The sequence below is a fragment of the Sylvia atricapilla genome, chromosome 2 (assembly GCF_009819655.1).
Source record: "Sylvia atricapilla isolate bSylAtr1 chromosome 2, bSylAtr1.pri, whole genome shotgun sequence".
Taxonomy (NCBI): domain Eukaryota; kingdom Metazoa; phylum Chordata; class Aves; order Passeriformes; family Sylviidae; genus Sylvia; species Sylvia atricapilla.
The window spans coordinates 111,057,070-111,082,230 of record NC_089141.1 but is presented as its reverse complement, the minus strand read 5'-3'; the positions used below and the strand labels follow the sequence as shown (position 1 = coordinate 111,082,230).

At 43.4% G+C, this 25,161-nt stretch overlaps 1 long non-coding RNA gene across 1 annotated transcript; it reads left to right on the top strand.

Moving 5' to 3' along the window:
- Positions 1–14,818: 14,818 nt before the first annotated feature.
- LOC136374759 (uncharacterized) lies at positions 14,819–23,026 on the top strand. Its single transcript, XR_010745970.1, has 2 exons — positions 14,819–15,112; positions 22,042–23,026. It is a non-coding gene; the product is annotated as an uncharacterized lncRNA (long non-coding RNA).
- Positions 23,027–25,161: the final 2,135 nt, after the last annotated feature.

Here is a 25,161-nt window from a genome sequence, read left to right as displayed (position 1 = left end):
TCTGTGGCAGCAGTTGCAATTTATATATCTGTGCACAAGAACACAGAGAAATCAACATTAAATTATCTTATTTTTTTCACAGACACTCTCTACACTACCTCCATGGTGGCTGCAAACAAATCAATGAGGTGTCTGTTAAAAGTATTTCTCTTATTTTTACAGCTGATTGGAGACTACTTTTTCATTTGTACATGATGTATGCAATTACAACAGAAAGGTTCCACTGTTCATCAGCTTACAAGCAAAACTGTAAAGTTTATTAAAAAAAACCCCAAACCAATACTAAGAAGCTATAACCCCATGGTTAATAAATGAGGATGGCAAATCTTAAAACAAATGGGTATAAATAAGTGATCAAAGTCTAAATTGGTATTATTGAGAAATGACTAAAAGGATGCTGTATGCAGTGTCTCAGGGCACTGATTACATCAAAGCCTGAGCTACCAGTTATACACCTAAAAATACCAGGAGTTCATAGGGACATGGCAACAGCAAAACCAGAATGCTGTTCCCTCACCAGATCAGTCTTTACTGAGTATTTCAGTGCCTTGTAGTGCCATTTCATAAACACTAATTTATCCTTAATTCACCTTGGATAGCTATAATGCATAATTCCCCCACACCTCCATCTATAAAAAGCAGTGCAGTCAATCTTAATTTGAGAAAGCAATCTGGTTTGTTTTGCTTTCTATGTTTTACTTCAGGATACTGGGAGGATGGAGGTGGGGGTGTGAGGATGATGGTTCATTACCCTCCTCCTTTGTGGATGCCACTGCAATTCAAAGTGGCAGAGTGTGACTGGCCCTAATCCAGTTTCATGGTCTGAGCACTCATTAACACTTACAGAGTTAAAAGTGCTCCAGGAGGGCCACTTTTCCTTTCTCTTCACCTGGAAGAAAGTGAGTTTGCAAACTCAAGTGATTCCTCTGGGATGCAAGTTGCAGAAGGTAAATAGAGGTAGCAGACCAACACAGCTTAGGACACTTTAACTGTGTTGTAGAGACACCCAACAGAAGCTGCTGCATAACCCACACTTCAAGGACACAGTGGAAATAAGAGAGTATTAGTCAAGTGTTTTGAAATATTTTAAGATCTTTCATTTTAATCTGCTTTGCCCTTGTGTTTTTAACACTGGCAGAATAAACACCATGTAATTACTATGTGTCCCTCTGCCCACCTAACACAGTGGTGAAGTGTAACCAGTAGAGAGTGGTGTAAAATCTGCAGGACTAAAGCAGAATCCAACCAGACCCATCCTTCTGGCCACAGTTTCCTTCTTCACTCCTACAACATCTTCAATTCATCCCATTAAACACAGCAAACAAACATCCCTCCCTGTCACGCTCAGAGCACAGTGAAGGAGGTTCCAGTGCCTCTGTCACTTTAACAGTGACCAAGGCTGCAACCTACACAACTGGCAAAGGACCAAATCAATCCTCCAAAGGCAGCTTTAATCCTGGTATTTCCTAATTCAAGCGCTTGACTTTCAGCTTAATAGCCTTTAGACACAACAGGCAGAAATTAAACACACGATAGCAAGAAACACACCAGAACTGTTTTGCAGAACCATTTCAAGACATTTACCCAGATCATGTGAAAGCCTGAAATATTCTAAAGTAGAAAAAAAAAATGAACCCAAAGAATACTTGAGTCAGAGTATAGTGTGTTAAAATTTCACTACCTGAACACTTTTCAGTACCAAAGTTGATGCAAGTCATTCCTGCTCTCTGGTGCTCATCTTACCTGCACACTGCAGGTCACTCCTCCTTCAGCTGTGCCAGTACAAATATTTGCAGGTCTGTATGACGTAGCAGAACAGACAATAAATAAACCCCCAACATTCTTTCTTTTCAAATGCTGGTCAGTTTTTACAGTGGCCTAACTGAAGAGGCAGCAATAGGAACAGCCATTGGAGGACAAGAACTGGTTCCCCAAGGCCAGTGCTTGGCTGTCTGTGCTTAGCCCCACACAAAAGCTTCCCTGTGTGTAGATGCACAGCTCTGGCAGTCTCCTGTAATACCAGATTTGGTTCCAGGTGTTTGGGTACTCCTACTTGTCAGCTGGAGATTGTTTTGTGATTAGCTACCCAAGATCTTTCCTCCAGATAATCTGCTTTTATTCTCTCTAACCGTTTTTTCCCAGCCACCTTCGCTACTGAACTGGAAACAAAGTTTTCTTCCATGATGTTCAGGTGACATCATGGAAACAGCAGGAGCACATCAGAAAATCTCCCACTGTCTGTATGCAGGTGCCTCATGCCACAGCAGCTGCTGGTCCTCGGGAGGAACAGAGATTAAATTTAGACTCCACACCCAGGAAGGGCCAGTGCAGCAGGAACCTTTGAGAGGCCTAGAAGAGATTTTAACGTCAGCCTTCACAGAATCACAAGATGGGTCAGGCTGGAAGGGACCACAGTGGGTCAGCTGGTCCAATCTCCCTGATCAAGCAGAGCCACCCCTGAGCACAGGATTGTGTCCAGATGGTTCTGGAATATCTCCAGTGAGGGACACTCCACATCCTCTCTGGACAATCTGTCCCAGTTCTCATCACTGCACAGGGAAGAAGTTCTTCCTCATGTTCAGGTGGAATTTCCTGAGCATCATTTCTGCCTGTCACCTCTTATCCCATTTCTGGGCACCACCAAGCAGAGCCTGGTCCATCCTCTTGACATCTCCCCTTTAGATATTTTTACAAATTAATGAGGACCCCTCATCCCTGCTCCAGGCTGAACAGGCCCAGCTCCCTGAGCCTTCCCTCATAAGAGAGATGTTCCAGTCTGTGATGGTTCTGGTTCTCTAATCCTCTCCTTCAACAGCCCTCCACTGATCTCAGAAAACTAGATTTCAAAAGCCTCAGTACCATATTTGGTATAAAATTGTTTTTATTTGATATTTTGAACAAGGATAGAAAAAGATGCCTTTACTATTTCAAAACAACTTTTGTAAAATGAATGAAATCCCATGAAAGCTCTTCATGAGGGAAGGGTAAAAAAGCTTAATCTTAGGCCCAACAGTTTCTTCATCTTCAACAGCAGCCTCCCTTTGAAGTGGTAGTTCCCCTTCCTTTCCTGTTCCTTGCTCTCACAGCTCCTCCTCCCAGCCCTGTGCTACTCTCCCCTTCCTTTCACCAACTCTGCTCCCCATGAGATGTCCCAGTGAGTTGATTAAACTCCCTCAAATTAAGCAGGAAACAAACAAATAGAATCATTCCAGATTTTTTTAGATGCTTGCTGTTTTCTAGGATAGCGAGCTTAATCAGCTCACTGAGAGGTGAAATGAGCATCAGGGCTCCAGCAAAAGAAGCCATGCACCTGCACATTCTCTGTCAGGAGGTTGTTCCATCACCTTTAGAAACAACAGAGCCACCAACTTTACAGCTGAAACTTTACAGACAGAATCAGGCAGATATTTATGTGTGGTTTCAGTGTAACAGCTACACCCTCAAATACATGAGCAACGAAAAGATGTTGCTGTTGTCTTCTGACTTCCATAAGGAAATCACTGTCAGCTACAGCTCCATTAACATTATGCTGGGGGGTCAGTGGATGGGAAAGGCGATGTCCTGAAACCCTCCATGAGGTGCAATATTGCAGCAAGGAGGTGCCAGGGCTGTGCAATTGCAGCTGGAAGCAGAGAATACAAGGATGGAGGAGGAAACACACAGAAGAGACAGAGACTGAGCAGGGGTTCAAACAGGGAAAACCCACAAGAAGCATGGCAGGGACAAACCCACTAAAGAAAGCAAAGAAATGGGGATTATAAGAGTCAGCCAAAAAATAAAAAATACAACTGACTTTCTGAGGCGTCTCCTAGAAAATGCAAGAATGTTGCATCCATTTGAGTGCTTTCCTGAGGACCTGATGATTCTGACAATTCTGGTGCTGTTTCAGACACCAGAAGAGTAGAAAGTTCCCTTACTCATCACAAATCCAGATGAAAAAAGAAACTACGGTGTTTAAGCTTCTACTTAAGGACTGCTGCATTTTATGATTTGAGCTTGACAACAGTTTATAAAATGTCTCTTCTCCCATCAAAAGCCTTTGCAACACAGACTCTCCCACAGCACATACAGATTTATACATCCCCCTATATACCCCCAAAACCTGTAGGTAAAAGTTGCAAACCCACATAGGAATATTGTTTGCATTTCTATAATCTTCCTATCTAAATACTTAAATCTCTTATTGCAAGTTTGGTGATGTTGTCATCTTGGATTTAATGAAATGATCTCTCAGTGCTATTGCTATTTCCCACTGCAGACAGCACTGTGAACTTTCTCCATGAAGACAAACGTTTCTCATTTCCAATAGGTCAGCAGCACAGAGAGACTCACTGGTATGAAGCCAGGCATAAAATCAGATAAATAACATGCTTACTGGTGTGTGAAATTGATGGACTAATTTCTACCTATTTATCCTCCAGATGTATAAAAGAAGGAATCAGGGAGAGAAAAAGAAATTTTCTAATCCCAGAATGACAGAATGGTTTGGGAAGGGACTTTGAAGACCATCGAGTTCTAACCCCTCTGCTATGGGCAGGGTCACCTCCCACTAGACCAGACTGCTCAGAGCTCCCAACCTGGCCTTGGACACTTCCAAAGATGGGGCAACCTGTGCCAGTGCCTCACCACCCTCACAGTAAAGAATTTATTTCTAATATTGAATCTAAACCTACTCTCAGTTTGAATATTCTGCAGTCTATTTTACCCTAGGCTCTAGACAAATAATTAACAGTTACCCTGACACAGACATGAAACTCACTTAGAAATTAGAGGCTACTTTTCACATTCTGATCATACCCTCAGTTTCATGTTCTGACACTTAAAATAGCTCCCCCTGACGTGCAGCAAACTACAGAATGTCAAGAGTACAAAGCTCCTCTTGTCATTCCCATTCTTGTTCACTACCCAGCAGCAGCAGCTCAGGGTGCAATTTCATCTTACTCTCAGAGCAGTCCAACGAGGGAATGCTCCTACTCCTTGTCTCCTCCTGGTCTGAGGCTGCCTCGTGTCAGGGCAGGAGCAGATCCAGCTACAGGATGGAAAGGACAAGGGAAATGCTGGCTGGGAGCTCTGAGAGTTCTTCCTGAAACATTCAGTGAAGATTAAATCACATCAAACACAGTTTGGCGAGTTACTTGTCCTGGCCTCCATGCCTTGACTAAAAGGTGTGTAACTCAGCCTCCAAATTGCTGTAAATTAAATCAAAATATTAAGAAGTTTAAAAACACCCTTCCCTAGTTCTTCATCTTTCATTCCCTTGAAATGTTTGCTTTGTAATGCAAAATACAAAACAACATTTGCTCTGTAATGTTGCAAATCAACTCTTTGATGGGACAAATCTGAAAGGCTTGGCAGCCATCAAATTTAAACACCTACAGAAATCTCATCCCCAGAAATATTTGTCATTTTTTTGGTAAGAGATGCATGAAATTTGAAGAATTGTAGACCAAATGTGTACACGTGCACTGCTTCTACAGGTTGATTTTATTGTTTTATTGGCAATGCTGACATAATCTTATCAAAAGGAATAATATTCAGCCATCTGCTTTACTACATGAGACACATAAACTGGCCTAATTCACAATAAAAACTAATCTATATAACAGCTTTTAATTTTGCTGGTGCAGCAAAAATGACAAACCCTAATTGTGGCCGTATTTCTATTATTTCTATTATTCTATATTATATATATACACTATTTCTATTATTCTATGTTATTATTTCTATTTCTGTTATTCTGTTTCTATCACTTTTGATGGGCACAGAGTATTTTGGATGGGAAGAGAAGCCACGTGTCCATGTAAGGTACTTTTCTATCACCAGAACAGTGTTTACACTAAGGTTTATTGAATAAAATGAGACATGAGGGGGCAAGGTCATACATTTAACCTGAAAAAATGCAGAATATAAAGGCTGAACCTAAAAAGTTGCTGAGTTATGGTTCAGGGAATGCAGGAATCTTCCTCCCACTGAAGGGATCCACAGGAAATGTCATTCAGCCATCACTGATTCTGGGAAGATGACCCAGAAAAGAGGAAAGACAATATCAATTTTCCCTGAGTTTTACCTTAAGAGATTTACAAGCTCCTGTACAGCATGTGGAAGATATTCAGCTTACTCCAAGTCCACAAGCAATTGAATGTAGGCTATGTCTCACATAGTTAAAAAAACATTAATTTAAAAATCCAGCTCCATGAGCACGAGGACTGTATTTTCTTCAATCATCAGAAGTATTTATGAGAATGGAGATGGTCACATTCTTACTGGAATTCCAGGAAATTTGGCCCTTAACCTCAACAGCTGAAGAACTGTACTCAGAGTTATGTCTTGGTAAAAAATAAAAAAATTCCTTTTGGTTATGACAGACTGAGTGTGGCAGTGGTTAGAAATCACTGTAATTGTGCTGCTTTTCCTTCCATGGCTCTTAATTTACATGAAAAGGGGCTTTGTGAGGCGTATTTACTGTCCCAAGTACACTGTTTGTTAGAAGTGCTCTGAAGATACTCACAAATGTGAGGGGGTGGAGGGGACACTCACTGTGCCCAGTGTCAGAACTGTCCCTCCCACAACCTGTCAGAGCTTGATGAGAATGAACTGCAACCTAAAAGGTACTCACACTGTCCAGTACTGAGGTAGGAGAAACCTTAGATAAGGAGATTAATGCTCCCAGACAAAAAAAAAAAAAGGGAATAATATTTCTTCCTTTCCCAGTGAATGCAATTTAATTGTATATAAATTACTATCAAAGGAAAAGTTTTGCAGCATTTAAATATATATATATATATATCTGACCAAAGAATTTTTCATGTCTTTTCATCACAGACTGAATGAAAAGAATGTGCACAAGAAAAATGTGGTGTTTCACTACTCCTCAGAGAGAAAACCCCTCAACAATCAGGACCAGGGGATTTTAAAACTCCTATTTGTGATGGACAGCAAGCCTGATGAACTGACCGGGGTGGAGATGGAAAGAGCTTAGGAAGATTGAAGACCTGCTCAACATTTTCCTTGTTCATAAAATATGCCTGAACTGTTCCAGAACAACAAAATACATAAAGTGGTCAATAAGAAAAGACAACAAATTTCTTTTTATTTCACTGCTGATTGAAAGAAAATGTAAGAGAACTCATGCCTTTGATATTATCAGTAGGGAAAAAATTGGAAACACTACAGTACAAAGACTAATATTAAACTACAACAAATATTTGGGAAGCAAACCCCCTCTGCACAGAACACCTTATTTTAATGCAGGCCATGTTGCAGTTTTTCCTCTTGCAGCAAATGACTTTGCTGCTTCTAAAGACTTCTGTTGTTTTCTGCGCATCTCAGATCTTGAGACAGATCTCAAAATGAAGGCGCTCAGTTGCTCCCAAATTTAATGAGAGTTGAAATTGTTGCAACTGCAGCATGTGACTCAGAGCACAGCCCCTCCCAGTGCAGAACAAACCCCGGGCTGATTACAGCCCAAACTTCCTCTCCCCTCTGAGTCCACACTTGGTCACACACTGAATTTATCACCATTCTGCAGATAAAGCAAGTTTCAAAACCCTGAAAGCAACAGAGGGTTGGTTTTTAACAGTAAGTGCTTCGCAGATCCTGAAGTTCAAAACAGAACTTCAATACAGTAAGAAAACGCAAGGCTTTCTACAAAGTTGTACTTTTAAATCCAAATGTTGACCTGCTCATAAAGAATTTTGAGGAAAGTGTGATCAGCCAACACTACAAAGATCATCAGAACACTTAATTCTCCGTGTGCAAGTATTCTCTAGCATCACACACACACACACAAAAAAAAAAACCTCCATGAGCTCAGAAAACCTAATTTCTTAGTAATACCCAGCTTCTAGTGATCCAGAGGGTTGTCAGTGTGAGAGGGATCTGGCAGAGCATCACCCTGGCACTTGAAACCTACACAGCAGGACAGGAGGCACAAAAGTTCACATTTATCACTGAACATACAGCACAAAAAGCACTTTAGAACTTCAAAACTGCTGCCTGTTTTATATATTCAATAAGAATGCTAACATGTGCTAAAGGCTAAGTTACCTTGAACGTTAAAGCAGAATCAGGGGAGCTCACAAGTGGTGAAATCCCCCAGGAATCCTGGTCAGGCTCTGCAGCTGGAAACTCCAGAGGCTCTAATCTGTGACATCTCCCTGCAAACCCCTACTGAGAACATGTAAATGACAGTTCTTGAAATGGTCTCGACCCACTCAGGATGGGTGGACTTTCCACAGGTAAACAAAATATTTTAAAGAAGTTTCAGCTCTGCAGCATATGGGTGAAACACACATCTGAGAGAAAGGGGTGCTGGATCCCCTTTCACCCAAGAGATGGCCACATAATTTGGGGGTTTTTTTGCAAACAGGTTTTATAAAAACAGTCGCTTGAATTTGCTCCAAACTTCCCCTTAAGAGGATCAGCATAACGCTGGTGGAAAATTTTAGTCAGAGCCCTTTGTCAGTTTGAGCAAAGTCAGAACAGAACACTAAACCTACACATAAAACAGTACTAGATTTACCTGCAGTGTGTATTTACTGCTCCTGATTAATATCAGAAGAATTCCTGCACAAAAATACATTTCAAAAAAATCTAGTTTCACATTAATTTATCGAAGGATAAAACACGAATTTTAATTTAACTACAAGATATTCAGTGTATTCACAAAAAGCTCTGTGATTGTGTAATTCAGCACAATCTCTTCTTGTATGTACAGCCTACCTGCTTCTTACTTCCACTGGGAGCCCAAATACAAAAAAAGGAAGAGATACTAAAGCAATTGCTATTTAATTATTAAGATGAGCTTACTCAGCACACACACATTCCACAATTATTTCCTGTCTAATACTAACTCTTTTAAGTTTTTCTCTTGTTTATTTACACGAGCCTCATCCAATCTGAGCATAACATCAGCTTGGACTTAACAGAGGATTATAGTAAAGTTCTCCCTGACAGCTGTAACCAGGTAAAACACCTTTCACAACTTTCTGCAGAGGCACAGCCCAGCACTGAGGATTTCCCCACCTGACTGTGAAATGTGCTTCATCCTGCTGATGAATAATCCAGCCCAGGAGTGCTCGGACCAGCAAAGCCACACTTTGTTTACAGGACCACAGGATGGAAGGGACCACAGAGGGTCAGCTGCTCCCACCTCCCTGCTCAAGCAGAGAGCACACGGGGATGGTATCCAGATAGTTCTGGAGTATCTCCAGCGAGGGAGACTCCACAGCCTCTCTGGAAAATCTGTCCAATGCTCGGTCACTGCACAGCAAAGTTCTTGTGTTCAGGTGAGCTTTCTGTGCCTCAGGTTGTGCCCATTGCCGTGCAGCACCGAGCAGAGCCCGGAGCATCCTCTGACACATCCCCTTTCTGTACTGACAGACTGAGCTTTGGTACCTGCCTGCACTCACACGCGGGGACCTCGCTGGGGGGAGATGACAGGCGCTCTCCCTTCCACACACAGCGGGGAGCAGCCGTGGCACGGAGCCGCGGCCCTGCCGGCGCCTCGCTCGTGTTTTACAGCTCGGATCGCGGCGGCGGAGGGCAAAGCGCCGGAGCGCCGGTCCCTCACAGCCCTGGGGCGGCCGGTCCTTCTCACCGCCGCTGCCAGTGTCCCTCACACCGCTGCCAGTGTCCCTCACACCGCTGCCAGTGTCCCTCACACCGCCGCCAGTGTCCCTCACAGCACCGGTCCCTCACGCCCCGGGCCGCCCGGACCCTCGCGGCCCTCACGCCCGTTGCAGCGGGTAACGGGCTCCTGAGGCGCCGCAGCCCGGGGAAGCCGGAGGTCTGCGCGCCGCTTCCCTCTCCCCCCGCTCCGCTCCCGACCCGCCTCTCCCCGCCTTCCATCCATCCATCCATCCACGCATCCATCCCTCCATGCATCCACGGCTGCCGGCCGCGCTCATGCGCCCTGAGGCTTTCCCCGCGCCTCCCCCTCGGGGCTCGGGCCCGGGCGGGGCGGGCGATGTGGCGGGGCCGCGGGCGCCTCCCGCCCGCTCCGGGCGCCTGCGCCAAGGACGGGGGGAAGAGTTTCGTAACCGGCGCATGCGCGGGGGAGCCGCATCCCCGCTCGGTGGAGGAAGGAAGGGGGGGGGGGGAGGAAGGAGGAAAGAGAAAAAAAAAAAAAAAAAAAAAAAAAAAAAAAAAAAAGGAGAGGGAAAAAAAAAACCACCTCAGAGTTACGTCAGGAAAAGACGGATTTGTGCGCGGGGAGACCCGCGCGGCGCGGGCAGCCCCCGGGACGGGCGCGACACGCGGGCGCTACTCACCCTGTCCGCCGCCCCCCCCTGCTCGCCCCCCTCGGCGCCGCCGCTCAGGGCTCAGCCCGCGCTGCCGCCGCCGCCGCCGTGATTCCATCCATCTTGAATTTGACGTCATCCCACAACCGAGGGATGAGGTCATCGCGGGGAGCGCTCGTCACGTGCGCGGCGCCGCGATTGGCCGGGCCGGGGGGAGCGGGGGGCGAGGGGGCGGCGCGGCGGGGGGGGGACGGCGGAGGGGGAACGGGGAGACGGGACGGGGATCCCCGGCACACACCGACACACGGACACACAGCGACACACGGACACACGGACCGAGCGAGCGCCTTACGCCGCGCCCGCAGCGCCCCGGCCGCCGCCCTCAGCCCGCCCCGCCGCGGGGAAACTGAGGCAGCAGCCGCGTGTGGGGGGTGGCCCGGCACAGGGGGCGACACACACACACACACACACACACACACACACACACACACAGGGGCGCTCCTTGGCGTCTGTCCCCGCCGGAGGTTTGGGAGGTGCCGCTGTGGTAACCCGCACTCTCCCTGCTCCCTCCCCGGGCCCGTGTGCTGCGGGTGTGGGGGGAACCCGAGTGCAGCGTTAGCGTGCGATTCACCGAAAGCTCTGAGGTTTTATTGCGGGGATTATTACTATATTATTATTTTCGTGAGGTGGGATGGGGGTTTTTTGGGATTTTTTTTTTTTTTTTTTTTAGTGTAGGAGTAAGGCCCGATGTGGTCTGTGAAAAGCACCGTGCCTAGTGCCACTCACCCCAACCCCTCACATTTCTGTCCCCCTCAAAAGCCACCCCTGTCCCCCTCAAAAGCCACCACTGTCCCCATCAAAAGTCACTGGCTCCCACAAGCCACCCATTCACAAGGTACCCATTAAACCCCTCCCAGGCCACCCACTTGTCCCTCAAAAGTCCCCAATTCCCTTCAAAAATCACCCATTTCCCCTCAAAAGCTGCCCCGCTCCCCTCAAGAACCATCTGCTGTCCCTCACAAGCCACCCCCCCAACCACTCAAAAGCCACCACTGTCCCCCTCAAAAGCCACCCACTGTCCCTCAAAAGTCCCCTGTTCCCCTTAAAAACTACCTGCTGTCCCTCACAAGCCACCCCTGTCCCCCTCAAAAGCCATCCTCTGACCCTTCAAGAGCCACCCACTGTCCCTCAAAAGCCACCCCCATTCCCCTCCCAAGCAACCCCCACAACTGTTCAAAAGCAACCCCTGTCCTCCTCAAAAGCCACCCACTGTCCCTCAAAAGTCCCCTGTTCCCCTTAAAACCTACCCGCTGTCCCTCACAAGCCACCCCTGTCCCCCTCAAAAGCCATCCCCTGACCCTTCAAGAGCCATCCACTGTCCCTCAAAAGCCACCCCCATTCCCCTCCCAAGCAACCCCCCCAACTGTTCAAAAGCCACCCCTGTCCTCCTCAAAAGCCACCCCCTGACCCTTCAGAAGCCACCACCATCCACAAGCCACCCACTAACCCCTCAAAAGCCACCACTGTCCCCCTCCCAAGCCAGCCCACCGCCCTCCGTGTCCATCAGGGACACTCACACCCAGATCCCAGTGGGTTTTGGCTCAGGCCCTTTGTAACTGCTGTACTCACTCCTCTCAATGAGATTTGATAAAAACTGTAATGGCCATTATCATTGCTCCAGGCTGGCTTCTCGTCGTGATTATCCGCTTGGAATTAAATACCTGAATGGGGCTTTTCTGTGTCAAAATGCAAGTATTAAAATAGAAACTGAGAATTACAAGATTCCTCTTGTTTTTGTGGAAAGCTAATCTGGCGCGTTATCTTTTCATTAAGGACATCTCTAGAGATTAGCATCTAATCCCATCCATGTTTTCAGTGTGCTTTGAGACATCCCACCTAAGTCACAAATACTCTGAAGCAGCCGTAGAATCCCTGGAATGTGTTTAAGGATGCGTTTAAACCTTTTTTTAGCCAAAGTTTTGTTGCAAATGAGCTAAAACCCACATAACGGAAGGTGATGTACCTTACTGGGTCTGGCTCCTTTTTTCCCCTCTTCAGATCTTGGTGCTTTTGGATTTTTTTTCCCGTCATTGCTGGCTCTTTTGGTAGCTTTGGAAACTTGGGAAGGTGCTTGTTAAAAGAGTGAGGGTTTTTTTTTCACTCAGGGACTCATGCCCTGATGCGAGTGTGGCTTTGTGAGCCAGCACAAACCCCAGCAAGCTCTCTGGTGTTGTCTGGAAAAGTTCCCTGGTGTGGTTTGCTGTGCGGGTGTGCAGACAACTGCTCTGGCACAGGGGCTGCTGTGGTGATGGGAACAAACAAGTGGGAAAGCAGCTACATCTGTTCCCATAAACCAGTTTGTGCAGTGATGCTGGCTGTGCTGCCAGGGAAGGATTTGGGGAGCTAACCTGAGCTTGGAAATCAAGGCTCTGGTAACTTTTTGTTTCTTCTTTTTTTTTTCCTTATGTGTACTCAGTTACTTCTCAGCCAAGCAGAAACTGGTCTTGCATAATTTCTCATCTGTGCTTCTCCAAAAGGGCCTGTGGCACAGATGGAGGATCTCTGTCCCAGAATTACCTTGCTGAAAGGTGTTCTTACATGTGTCTTGCTGTGCAGCTATTTATTACCAGTATTTTTCATTTGTCAGGTTCCCCAGTGCAAGTGCAGCCAGTAGAACAGAGCCCATGCAGTGGCTTGTATAATTCTGTTGGAGCGAGTCCAGAAGAGGCCACGAAGTTGATAAGAGGACTGAGGCACCTCCCCTACAGAGATAAACTGGGAAAGTTGGGGTGTTCAGCCTGGAGAAGAGAAGGTTGTGTGACGACCTCAAAACCCCTTTCAGAATCTGAAGAGACCTGCGAGGAACCTGGAGAGGAGCTCTTCATCAGGAGCTGGAGTGACAGGACAAGGGGGAATGGGTACAAACTGGGAAAGGGGAAATTGAGGTTCGATATTAGGAAGAAATTTTTCACTTTGGGGGTTTGAGGCCCTGGCACAGGGTGCCCAGAGCAGCTGTGGCTGCCCCTGGATCCCTGGCAGTGCCCAAGGCCAGGTTGGACATTGGGGTTTGGAGCAGCCTGGGACAGTGGAAGGTGTCCCTGCCCAAGGCAGGAGGGTTGGACAAGATGGTCTTCCAGCCCTTAATGTTCTATGATTCTGTAATTTTGTCATTCTGACAAACAGATGATTTGAGAAAATTTTGAATGCAGTCCTCCAAGACTCTGTGACTCAGAAAGACATAATCTGACTGTATTTCATGATCGACTCTGGTTGACCTGATATTATTAAAGTTTATGGATGCCTTATATCCCTGAAAATCAGACTTTTCTTGATTCTAATGAAATCTAGGGAAGGAATTAATTCTGTAGAATTATTGGTGATTTAAATTGTCTCTAAGTAAGTTAATTTTGTTAAATGTACCATTCCCAATTATTTGAATGTATTCTGGTTCTTCAAGATTAGCTTGTTTATGAATGTATTTTCCAACATTTCTAATTTTAGATGCTTTGATGGAGAGCTTAGTTTGATATATTTTTCATCTCTGTGTGTGGTTGCAGCTGTTATTACCAGGTGCATGTTTGTTAAGCATAAGGTTTGTTCTCTATTTGGAGTATCCAATAACGACTCAGATTAACTTTGCATCATACTTGGCAACATGCTTTATCACTGGAATTCTGTTAAAAAACTGAGCCCCTGCAAAGTGTAGAACATAAAGAAACTTTAAAGAAAATGAAGGGTGATTATACATGGACATTGTGAACAAATTAACATGAAAAAGCTAAAGCACTTGCATTGGTTGAAAGTATGAGAATTACTGGTTTTTGTAGTGTAAATATTACACTAAAGGGCAAAGTTGTGTACTCTGAATAGTTCATTGTCTTTAACACTAACATTTTCAATATAAGAATAGTTAGAATAAAGTCATATCCTGGACCTAACCTGTCTTTTTTTTTTTTTTTTTTGATCTGTAGTTTCAGCTCTTTTACATGTAGAGAACCTAAAATTTTCCTTAATGAAGATTTGGACCTTGTGTGATTAATTTAAATCTAGTAACATCAGGTTCTTTTCCTGCAGAGAGCCTTAGAAGTAGCTCACATACCCTGAGGCACTCCTCTGTTAGCAGCTGGGAAAGAGTTTTGCAGAGAGAAGTTTGATTTTGAAGAAGGAGAGAGGATAAGGACAGAAGAAGCTGCTTCATTTCAGTGGGAGAACCTTGACTAGATGGAAGTGCTAACATTTTTCATCTGGCTAAATTTCCTTCCAGTCTTCTGTCCATGTAGAGAGATGTGTTCTGTTCTTTGGTGGCTTTGGGAGTGTATCCTGCTGGAGCAGCCTTTTTCCCCCTTGGCAGGGGCTTTTCCACCTCCAAGCTGCTCCTGTGACCACTGTAAAAGCAGAAAACCCAGGCACAGGGGTTTGTCTCTTGTCTCTCACCAAATCCTCTGGAACTGATTATTGCCAAGGCCATATTGCAGGGGGAGATAACTAATCTCTGAGAAACTGCCTTCTGTCTCTCTGGCCCTGAAAATCTTATCAGTGGAGCAAAATGCTGTGCCTGTTACCCCTCTCCTTCAGATACCAGCTTCTATCTCAGAACTTCTGGGATGTGGAGCACAGTTACTTGGGATCACAGAACACACTTGAATGAACTCGTTCCTTTGAATGCAGCAGATGTTCCTGGGACCTCCAGAGGTCTCGCTTTATTGATTCCAAATATTCTGCCAAAACTTAATGACTTGCCAAAATGCAAACACAGAATTTTCCACCAGTTCCTCTCATTGCTGACAGCTTTGCACGGAAAAGGGTGCCTGGATTTTTAGTTATTTCTTCTCATGTGTCCAGATGACACTTCCTATAACAAATACTAGCAGGTAAGTAGAGGAACTTTACTTTTTCTAGTTAAAACCTGTCACTTATCTTGTCCTGAAAGTAAAGACACTTCCCAGTAATTCAGAGGAAAAACCAGACAGATCACAACATGAACATTTAAAAAAACTGCAGTATTTCCATTACTGGTGTGATACAAGGCACAGAGACAAGACTCTTCCCGAAGATGTAAATTTCTTACCAGGAAAATAACTATAATACAGAATAATGTAAAACTTTCATTCCTGGTATTGCTTCTGAGTGCCAAGTCTTGAGCTTTTTTAGCTGTCAGCCTCATTCTTCTGCAAATAGCACAATCTAGTTAATATTTTCCACTCGGAGCCCACATGCAGCAGCTCGGACAGGTTCAGATAAATGGTGCCAGACAGTGACGAGCTGGGTGGCAATATTAACCTAGAAAGCTGTTAAAAGAGCAAAAAGCACGTTCCTATTTAAAAGGTGATGGTTCCACAGGCTGGACAACGATTCAGGGACAAATAAACCACAGGCATTGGTGTGTTTTTTCTAAGTGGGCACACAGTCACGGGTTACTACTCCTGAAGCATACAAAAGTCTTCATTTGCAGCTAGTAAGGGGTTGCAAATTCGTGGGTACTTCTAAAAAAACATGTTGATGAAAAGCTGCAGGAGCAACTGAAATAGAAAATCTGTCACAGTGCAGCAGATCCGGTGCAATTTTGTGTTAGCACCTCTCCCAGCTCGGCATAACTTCAGCTGGAGTTTTGGTGTCTGAGCCTTCTAAAATTAAAATCTTGAGTATTCTGATTACAGTGGAAGTGTAAAATCCTGAGTATTCTGATTACAGTCAGAATATTAAAAAGTGGCTTTGGTTTCCTAGTTACAAGTGTGTTCATCCCAGCTCATTGTGAATGTGAAGAAATTCAGGAAAAACCAAATGGAGAGATGGATGACATGGGCAAGCCTTTTACTGTAATTCTGTCCAGACAACAAGTTCAAGCAAGGAAAAGCAAGAAAAAATAATTTCCTGGTAGTTATTATAGAAAAAAACAAAACCAAAATCCAAACCAAACCCAAAGAAAGAAAAAGGAAGGCTTATGTTTTGGTTCATGTTTTACAAATTTAATTTCCAGGAAGAACAAACAGAATGATAGGGCAAAATTTTGCTTTAGTACAGTAATTCTGTTAATGTCCTGCTTTCCTGTAAATGTGGCTTTAGGGATCGAGTTTCTTGGCAGAAAGCAGTGTGGCTGTAGCCTCAGCTCTTGAGAAGGTTCATGTAAGTGAATCAGAGAGAGCACCAAAGAGCTATTAGGGCTGTGGTACACTGGAAAAGTGAGCTTGATGCTCTCATTCCTCAGTATCAGTTAGTTTGGCCTCAAATGACAATCTTCTGGGGCTAGAGATTCCACAGAGATGGACAGCAATTTCCAGAATTTCAGCGAGTCCATTTGTGTTTGCATGGCTGAGATGCTGGAAAAGTGTGGTGTATGTTGAGTAGATTACTTTTCTTTTCAGCAATTGTTTCCAAGTGTTAGAGGTGATTTGTGGTAGGTTCTTGTCAAGTAAAAGGTGCAAAAGTTAGGAAGTAAAGGTATTGGCTTGCTGTAAAAGAAATATTTTAATTTCTTTGTTTCATCAGGTTCTGCCAGGGTTGTGTCACTAATTTAATTTCTGATGTTAACATGCTGGTTCTTAGACGACAAAATGTGTATTTCAAGGAGAATTTGCAATTTATAACAACTTCAGACTTATGCTTGTGCGTTTCTGTGCACTATAAAGACAAGCCCATGGTGTGAGGTGAGGAAATAACACTTTTTCAGGTCATGAACAGAAGTTCTGCCCTGTGACAACTGAGGGTCAGCTCTGCATTTCTATGGCCTGAGCACTCTGCCTGATGTCATCTCCACATGGATTTATTCATTACTGAGGGGAAAGCTCAAGTGGCAGAGCAAAAAATAGCCAAGATACAGAATTATTGATGTCTTTATGTTCAGGCTACTGACTGAATTTGTTGTCAATTCTGGACCATTAAAATTACATTCTATGCATGATGGATTCAGCCCCCAAAACAGAATGGGGATTTATTTAGTCAGTGTTGCTTTACAGTTCTGAAGGACAGAAGCAGTGCACTGGAAGAGGCCTTTTTTGCCTGACCTGCTTTTCTGTCAGTGTAACGCTCTTTTCCCCAGTTCCCTGTGGCAGTTCATTACACAGGAGCCAGTGATATAAGGCAAGAGAGAAGCTGATTGTCTCTCCAGAACCAGCATCCTGCCGGGGGCCAAACTGGCTGTAACTTGTGATATTCCAGGGATTTGGGAGCTACATGTGCTTACACAGCCATGTGTGTACATACAATTTTGAATGCTGAATGTGAAGAGGCAAAATTTGTCTGTGCCGTTACACAGTTGGCTTCCCCTCTCTTAATTATACAAATGTCTTTCTCTTAGTTATATTCAATAGAGGTCACAGCTCTGGGTCATGTGTGATCACTGCAACAAGAATATGTCCTGGAGAGCCACAGCACAAGAGTTTCTGTTTGAAAACAGCCCTGATGGTAAAATCCCACACATGAGCTGCACTGTTTTGTCTGTCAGACCCTTGATGACTTCTTGGTGTTGTCATGGACCTTCTTGAGGGGGAAAAAACCCCCAACTTTTTTTAAAAAAAAAAAAAGTTTTAATGGGCAGAACTATCCAGATCTACTGGCAGCCAATCGGAGTAATTGCACAAAGGATAAAGATATGCAGACAAATCTGGCTTCAAGCTTTTTTATTTTTGTATTTTGTGACGTTTGTGCATCTGAAGCATTATTGTCTGTACTACACATTTCACTGGCTGGGAGAGCTGATGATTCAGGACTAAGAAAAACTTATGTTGACATTGAGCCCTGGGTTAAAATTGCTTTCAGGGTTATGCAGGTGTATTTTGGTGCTGGGCTAAAAGATTATGGCACTTATCTGGCCAACTAATGTCTAATTAAAGCATAGAAATTACTGGAAGTATCAATGTGGCATAGAAGCTGTAGCATTTCACTCTATGTGGCAGTTCTTTCTGCTCTTGAGGTCTACTCCTATTTCCAGAGTAGCCCAAAGTATTCATGAAGTTGTCTTCAAAAGGAAAGTTCCTTGTTGGAGAGGACACAGTGAAAATTCAAATTTCCCTTTGTATGTGGCCAATGAAGTGGGAAAAGGCAGAGGGTGTCATGCTGCAAGGATGGCATGGAGGGGAATTGCAGCTGGAACCTGACACACTCACAGGAGAGATTAGCATTTTCCAGGCTAATCTAGAGTAGCTGAGGCATCTGACCCCTGCAGTCCTGTCAATGGACTCTCCAGTTACTGAAAGGGCATATTTTTTCCCAGGAATCTGCAGAAATGTGTGATGTAAAACAGAAATTTTCTCCTCTCTCCTCTGACAGGTTGCTCAGCTGCCTGGATATGGGATTTTCCCCCCTTAAGCAGGAGATTTTTTTTTTCATGCAAATTAGGACTGTAAAAGTTCTGTGCATATGTAAAGTGTCTTCATTGGAAACTTTTTTCACGGTTGTTTCCCAACTGCTGCAGGCCTGAGAGCTGCTCTGGACTCATTTTATTTATAAGGACTACACTGGAAGAGAGGAAGTGAGAGTGGGACCTGGTAATTCGTGGTGTATTTAACATCCCATGTTGAAAAAGATGATAAACAGGTTTTTGGTTTATTTGATATCTTTACCTGGCAGTGTCACTCTTGGAGACAGGCTGGCATGTGTGGCATTTTGGGTGTTGCCTGGCTTTTGTGTCTGAGACCTGCAGAAGGGCAGACCTGCCCATGGTAGCTTGTAAGAGAGAAATTCTCCTCTGTACCTGCATAGAGCTGCAGTAACCAACACTGTCTTACAGTTTCTCTTGGCCAAATATTTTTCAGAGATTATGTCTGGAATTATTTTGCTGTAAAAGCTAAAATGACACACTTTGTTCCCTCGCATGTTTCATCATTCCCTCTATTTTAGGTCAGATGATTCATCTCTGCATTACTGGTTCTGCATTTCCATTGCCTTAATTGGGTCTGTCAGAGTCATTACAGTCTGTATAGAATTGTCAATGCTATTTCTAACAACATACAGATTTCTTCCTTCCCTTCATTCCTCCCTTCCATGGCAGGGGATGTTGGAATTGGATGACCTTTAAGGTGCCTTCCAATCCAAACCACTCTGTGATTCTTTTCCTCCTCCCTCCTCTCTCTTCTCTGCTTTCCCTGATGCCCCCTCCTCACTTTCCTCAGTGATTTCTTTCCTCTTGTCTTTGCTGGAGCCCAGCTCTTCAGGGAGTGAGCTGGGTCTCACTCACCCTCCTGCTGAAAGATGACTCATTTTCTTTAGCCACAAGTGACTCTTCATGCAGTTTTAAGGCACAGCCAGGTACATTAAAAAAAAAAAAATCCTTGCAGGTAAAGGCTGTCATGACATGCCCTGGACCAGCCCATTTCCTGCTTATTTCAGATATTACATCAGCAGTTATTCTGCATTTTCTGTGTTCAGTTATTCTCATTTCCAACAGCAGGTCCCAGCACACAGTGAGGTGTCATGGTTGCTTTTCTTCCCACCTTTTTCCCACCCAAGTGCCTGCAGACACCAAGAACAGCCCCCACCCGAGTGTCTTCCATGACAGGACAGCACTTGCTTCTGTGTACAGTGATTAAGAGCTGGGCTTAACCTAATTGCACCTCCATATGTCAGTAGGGTGCAGCTGCTGGGTGTGGAGGGACCATGGCAAGTGCTGGAGTTAACCACAGTTTATCAGATTATCCCTGGCCACCTGAACTGAAAAATCTGGCTGGAAGCATGCTTTTAGCCAGTGGTGAACAAAATAAAATACTAAGAAGAGCATTTAATGTTTTAAAAGTGCCACCCATGAGGCCTAATTGTTCTTAGATTTGTGTTCAAAGACGCTGTGTGCATTCACAGTTGAAAGGAAGTGTTTGAAAAGGAAGAAATTTGTCATTGCTACTCACAGAGAAACTTTCTTTTGGGGATTTTAAAATCCTGAAGTTAAAGAGTACAATCATGTAATACACCTCTGCATGTAAATAATCCTCATTAACCCTGCACAACATTTATGGCTTCTGGTAGAGCTGTGTTTTTTCTGCTTGCTTGAAAGACTTGAACCTCTCAAAACCATCTCTCCAATTAAAACTGAGGAAAGAATGAGCATTTGCTCTCAAAATATTTTTAGAAAAAAAATATAATTATGTTAAAGTTTCCAGGACTGGGAGCTATAAATTCAAGAAAGAAGGAAAAGGAGGGTTATTTTAACCATGAGCATTATTAAGCATTGGGAAAACTTGCTGAGGGATGTGGTGGCTTCCCTGTCACCGAGACTGAGCTCCTGTGGAGGTTGTGCCACAGCTGCTCCATGTGCCCAGTGTGTTCCCCAGGTGTGGTGGTGTGCCCAGAGCTTGTGGGGAAATTTCAGCAGGGAATTTTCCCCCACAGATCCCCTTGAAGCTCCAAATGGGGCAGCCCTTCAGGTAAATGCTCAGGTAATTTTTATTTCTGGGTAATGTTGAGTGGGCACAGCAAAACTCTGAATTCCTGCCAAGCTGCCTACTGATTGCTGTCAGTCAGTAGCTGCAGAATTTGGTGAACTGAAGAAATTGGAGTTTCCTAAACTGCTGAAGTTTCTGGACATCTTTGGCTTCAAGGTTGGGCTCACTGAAATAAAACCTGGGCGAAACTTTGAGTTGTGTCACTAACGGATGACCTAAAAATAATAAATTCAGGGCATTCTCTCAAGATAGAGCAATAATTTTCTGTTGCCTGGCAATGTCTCTGGCACTGAATACAGAGCTGGGAGTTTATTTTATGATGCTGTGCAGAAAAAATTGTTTACAGTTTTCCACTGTGATTCCCCCAAGAGGAAGAACCCATGGCTCATACAGAGAGAGCAAACATTCATGACACCTTCTATTCATCTTGGCAAATTTATGACCAAGTTTCCATTCCTCCTTCTGTATTTCCAGAAATATTTATGCAGAGACTTGTGTTATCTCAATTCATCCCACTTATTTTTCAGTGGGAATTAGTTTGAAACTACTCTGCACAGCTTATTATAGCACAATTTAAATTTTAGTTGATTTTTATGTATTCCTTTTTTAATAATCCTGTCTTCACATGGCAAGCAAAAATCTTTCACTGTTTTTTTCGTGGAGGAATAAGGAATTTTCTAATGTATTTCTAGATGACATTTTATTAACCATGGAGTATATTTGGTATGGTTTAAAGGGAATGTTATTTACCCATGATGTCCTCTGCTTGATAGAAGAATCTGAAGACCCAAACTCCATCATTTCCTTCAGATAAGTAAGCTGTTGTATCCTCCCCAAACAACAGTATTTACTATCACTTGTAGGACTGGGATATTTTTGTGACTCAATTAAGCCTCAGCAACAAAAAAGATAAATTGAATGCTTTGTTTTGTTTTGTTTTGTTTTCTCCTGGAGTATACTGCTAAGAGAGGCACAGAAACCTCCATGGTTTCATGGGCTGGAATAATTTTTTTTTTTTCCTATGACCTGGGATAGACCCAGCCTGCATTTTTGGGGGAATGCATTAACACTGGGAAGAGGCTTATATGAACTGACTCCACAAAGAAGGGCATGAAATCAATCATCCAGAGCTGTTCTGATGACAGCCACCTATTACACATTTAGAGAGCAAATGCCTGCTAAAATCAACAGTTTAAAATACTCTGAATTTCTCGTCTCCATTGGTATTTTAACATTTGGTCAATCCCAGTGATAACTGAAACCTCCAAATCTCCTTTTATAGTCAATTCCATCAGAGAGGATCCTGCTGATGAAGGGAGAGCTGATCAAAATCAGGCTTGGCTGGTGATGAGCTCAACAGAGCCAGCGAGATTTTGTCCTTGTTTTCCTTTTGTTTACATGGTAACTGTCTCTTTCCTCTTCCCATACAGATGAATGTCATGTAGCCCAGCAGAGATGTGCTGCCCTTTGCCTGCCAACAGAAGTTTCTAATAATTGAATCACTTGAACGCTGAAATTTCGAGGCAAGACTTTTCAAAGGAAAAAAAAATAAATTAACATGCAACCAGCTGAACTTTGTGGCGTGTCAAGACCACCCTGTCACTCCTACATCTGAAAAATAATTAATTCTTTTCTTCTTGTGGGGAAGGTGATGAAGTTGTCTAAGTTATCAAAATTCACTCTTCAAGTCACAGATTTTTTTTTTGCAGAATCTGGATGGTTTTAAGCATAACCTCAGCAGCAACTTCTTTTTGTGCTAGAGCAAAAAAAAATTTGAGGCATCAAACTGATCTTAACTGTTAAGTAGTTTTTGAAGAGGACAAATTTTGAACTGCTCCTTCAACACAGGAAAACAGGATAAGTTTCATTTGTTTTCATAGCAGCTAATTGCATAATGTGATTTAGCTTGAATGCAGAGGGCTGGAAAGAATAAACAACTTAATAAGGTGCTGTGGGACTTGCCTTTATGATGCACATGTAAAGACTTGTTACGGATAGAGCCTTAAAGTAAACTGATAGATAAAAGCTTCTACAGGGTGTTTACAACATCCAGCTCAAGCACCCAACAACGTGCAGGGAACATTTTCCCTCCTGATGGATTGCACACAGTTACAACCTGCTGTTTCCATTCCTTTCCATCCTTATCACATTTGCTTTCAGTAAAAAGTGTGATGCTTAAAGAATGCAATAATCGTGGCTGAAAAGTGGGGTTTGCAAGATCAAGTTTCAACAGGTTGATACAGTTCCGTCATATTAAATTTAAATATTAACAGTGTTGAATCAAACACAGCTCCTTTTGCAAGGGTTGTATCTTTGCATGGATGTGTTTATCCATATATTTGCGCTTTTTTGTGCCTACACTACATGTATTTGTTTAAATATATAATAAAGCATTTATGTTTGTGTGTATATATAGACACATATAGCCGTGCATGTATATAAAAATAAATGTATATAATGGCAGAGACATTTGTAAAAGCAAAACATCAATCTGCATTTAACATTCAGACTGACAGAAATGTAAAAAGGGGGAAGACAGAAGAGGGCCTAAAACTAGATAAGATGAAAAAGACCTTTCTGTTTAGATAATCATTAGTGCTGCTCACAGGAATGCGGAAGAGATTTTCCAATGGGCGCTGAGTTACTGTGCATAACCCTTGCCCTTTTGAGAAAACAGTCCTCTCAAAGTTATTTTTAGACAGGTCTGGATAGAAAACCAGGCCATTTTGTTAGGGACGAGGTAGTTGCATAATGTGGGCACGTGATTATTCAAAATGTGGATGTTTGCTTTGAAAAAAAATGAAACTGGGCTTCCCATTTTTTGTCGTTGGTGCAGCTGAAGGAAAGAGAATAGAAGTGGAATTAGTGGAATTTGACTTTGCCTACTCTTGATCATGTCTGCCTTGGAGTGTGTTTCAGCAGCATCTGACAAGCAAAAATGTTCTGACTAATCCTCCTTTTCTCTGCCTCAGGGAGCAGAGAATTACACAGATTGTTTCAGGTGTACATCATCCTTTGTTGTGCATTAAACTCCAGGTAATTTGCTGAGTTTTTTGGCTGCTCCCTGACACTTGCTGCAGCTCTTCAGAGTGCAAAACTGCCTCAGCCATTCCAGTTTTGACGTGGAAATGTTGCTTTGGATGTGGATCATGTGAGAAATCCTTTTTTACTGGACCCTTCTTATCCATAAAATATCCTTATCACTTTTCTGTGTCCTTCCACAGCCTGAGGTTTCCACCTTGCTGGTAAGGAAACATCTTCCCCACATCCTGAGGAAGCATCAAATACCAGCCCTGACATCAGGGTGATTTTCTCAGACTGATGATTAAGGTTCTGCTCATCTGCTGCTGTTTATAAGCCCTGAGGGCTCATCCTGTGAACTTTTCCAGTGCCTAAAGTTGTCTTTAAGTATTTTTGTCCCTTTTGCCTCTGGAAGGACAAGGCCTGTCAAAACCAGATCTTTTGCAAGCAGGGAATGATGTTGCCCCTCAATGTTTTTGCTTCTGGTTAGAAACAGGGACATTTAGGCAAAGTGTTCATTTATTCTCATCATCAGACAAGCTTTTGCATTCTTATTTAAGAAATAAATTGCAGCAAAGGCATGGAAGTTTCATAGAGTGCCCTAAAGCCTTCTGTGACTTTGCTGGCGGGTCTCAGTCCATCCATCCCATCACATCTCTGAGAAGAACGGTGAACCAAACAAAAAGGTGGTAGATGCAAACTTACTTCATCTGCCTCCCACTTTTCAAGGCATACACATCTCTTATCCCTCATTAAGCTGATTTCACTGATTCAGGTAATTAAATCAGCATTGTTGCCTTTTGGAGGAGGCTGAGACACCCTTGGCTCCCACCTTTCCATAAGAATTTGAGGCCTTAGATCAGTGTGTGAGCTCTGTCTCTCACATTGGACAATGCTCAGTAGTTTTTAGAGTATGATAGAAACGAATTTCAAAGATGGAGAGTGATGAAATATGTGTGTTGATATTTATGCTTGGCCTTTTAGTAATAAATGAATGCTAATCACAGCAACAGTCACACTCTCATCATCACCTTTCAGTGGCAGCATTAACATTATTGTATCCATAAACTGAAATTCATGTCATTTTCTGCACAAATAACAAAGGAAATCCTCCCTGCCCCAGAGCTCTTGCACTCCAAACATCGCAAAGGACAGAGTTGTGTGTCTCCTTAACCAAAGCCAGATGTTTGACTTCAAGGAGGGAATTAGAATCTATTTTCACTAGGGATTTTTTCTCATGCAGAAGGTCAGCATGGGAGAAAACATGCAGGAAGTTCCCCTACTGGCATTTGTGCTAATTAAGGGTGCAGAACAGATTCAGTAAATAACCCAGTGCTTTCTCAAGCCAATAAACATTTTGAAAATCATCTCCTTGTGAGGTTGAAATATCAGCTCTCAATATTTGACAAAATAAGTTTTGTTGTGGATTTTTTTTTCCTTTAATTAGAGTGAGATAGTTTTAGTTGGGGTTTTTGTGGAAGGAAAAATCACGAAAATTATTTTCCTTCTGTTCCACAGTGCATGACCAC